The sequence below is a fragment of the Aplysia californica genome, unplaced genomic scaffold, assembly GCF_000002075.1.
Source record: "Aplysia californica isolate F4 #8 unplaced genomic scaffold, AplCal3.0 scaffold00009, whole genome shotgun sequence".
NCBI lineage: Eukaryota > Metazoa > Mollusca > Gastropoda > Aplysiida > Aplysiidae > Aplysia > Aplysia californica.
In genome coordinates, this window is record NW_004797279.1 from 2,421,061 (window position 1) to 2,423,101 (window position 2,041).

The window sequence follows — 2,041 nt, forward strand, 5'->3', positions numbered from 1 at the left end:
GTGTGTGTGTGTGTGTGTGTGTGTGTGTGTGTGTGTGTGTGTGTGTGTGTGGTATGTGTGTTTGTATGCGTTGATGTTTATTCAATAAAAACTGACAAATTTGGAGATTGATGTCTTATCATATATATAAGGAATTTCGGAATTACGTTATCGCTGATGATAAGAATATAGAGCGTAACAACTGGTTCAGAATTACTTGTTAGTAAAACAACTTAAGTCCAAAGACCTCGGTCACATTATATGCAAAGTTACGAACAAAGACGTGGACACTAGTGAAACAACTTTAAACACGCACGGGACATGTCTCTGCGCAAAAAAAGAAAAAAAAAAGCACTGTACATATAATAAACTCCCATCAACCAAAAGGATGCAAGCTCCGTGTAATGCAAACCCATTCGTTATCTTGAGATAGTGCACTGGTACGAAGGCCATCTTCATTACAACTAAGACTGTCGCATTGTGTGCATGTTTTGTAAGCTAATCTAGTGTCTCGTGTTTTCACTGGAGCAGACGTTTTGACTCTAGATTTGGTCAAGGAAAGAATAAAAGGATACGAAAGGAGTAAGTACATCTGGTTCCTCACATTTGCTTGGTGGAAAACACGAGGCGCAGATAAGTATTCCAGCGTTTATAAACCCAAATAATTTGCCTTATTTTCCAGTAAGCTGAGTTCGCGAGAATATCACACTTTGAATAAAACATCAGTTCAGGGAAATCTTATCATAAGCAACAAGGCATTGACTATTCTTAATTTTCTCTTTTTGAAACAAAGGAATTGTTTTAACGACAAACCGTTAGCTCAGTTGGTATCATGCTGAAAAACGGAGCGGATCGACCCAGTTCGAATCTCCAACAGGGCTGTTGAACTTGGGTTGTTTTGGAGATTTTAAATGTTTCTCTAATCATTTGGCCTGGCCCTATCGGAGACGGCTGTTAAACTCGGAGGTCCAGCCTCTTAAATAACCTCACAGTGTTTAAAGGTGCATTAAATCCATACAATAACATCGTCAATGAATTGTTCTAAATTTTGACTTTTTAAAAATGTTTATGTTTTACATCAGCACAATTAGTACCCTTTAGGAGGTGGACTGCTTGATGGTACCACGCGTGTGCGTGAGGTAAAACATCATATATATAGCTCATATATATAACAACTATAGCTCAGAAGCCAGTGAATGGTTCTTGAAAGTTTCACAGAAGAAAAATGGGTCAGACATTTGTATAAAGTGATACTTAAAGAAAGGGCGCATGACTAGATCTGCAGCCTGGAGCAATGAAGCCATGGTTCGAGCTCGTCAGGGCCTTCCAGAAGTTGAGTTACTTGAGGAAAATCCATTGTCAGCCATCCATCTCGTTTTGCCCCATCCATGATCCTGATTTTATTCTAATGCGTCGGTTCTGTCTAACTGTTGAATTATAATCACAATGTTTTTATCTCTCCATATTATACGGCTATTATTGATGTCTTACATAATGAAATAGTTACTAAAAAATCTCCTACTAATTAAATCTTGTCTTCCTATTTTTTAGAGTTTTTTCGTATACAATAATTATGTGTATTTTTGTTCGTTAAAAAAAAAAGACTTTATCGAAAAACAATATCCTGATTTGTTGTTACATTTTGTTATATCTGTGAAATCGTGCTTGTTGAGTTTTATAATATGTCTAAGTTTTGATTCTTTACTATCTGCTCGGGTAAATGAATAGCTTTTATTAAACTTTTCAAATATGCTTGCACTGTTATCTACCTAGCAACACCAATATTTCTAGTCCAACTGGGTTCAAACGCAGTTGTTTATGTGTGAACAAATCAAATTGCCAACTCGGCGATTTCTCCCTCAAACATTTTTTAGAATCAATTTCCAATAAACGCTTTACCACCTGTGCACACACTGTCTAATCGGAAACACACAGCCTGAACCAGTCTGACAACCACCTTTTCAGGACAAAAGAAAAACAAACATTTCAGATTTGTTATCCCATCTTCTCTAAACTTCCAAGTTCCCTGGAGAGAGAGAGAGAGAGAGAGAGAGAGATAGAG

General features: G+C 37.0%; 2 protein-coding genes across 2 annotated transcripts in view; one reads left to right on the forward strand and one right to left on the reverse strand.

The window, feature by feature from the left end:
- Positions 1 to 2,041, reverse strand: part of aplA (adenylate cyclase) — a gene marked incomplete in the record, with an annotated part of 190,850 nt that overhangs the window by 97,903 nt on the left and 90,906 nt on the right.
- LOC101854543 (deoxyribonuclease-1) overlaps positions 428 to 2,041 on the forward strand; it is a 9,256-nt gene continuing 7,642 nt past the window's right edge. Inside the window, exon 1 of the mRNA XM_005089813.3 lies at positions 428 to 561. The gene's annotated coding sequence lies outside the window, so the exon portion shown is untranslated. The remainder of the gene's footprint in view (positions 562 to 2,041) is intronic.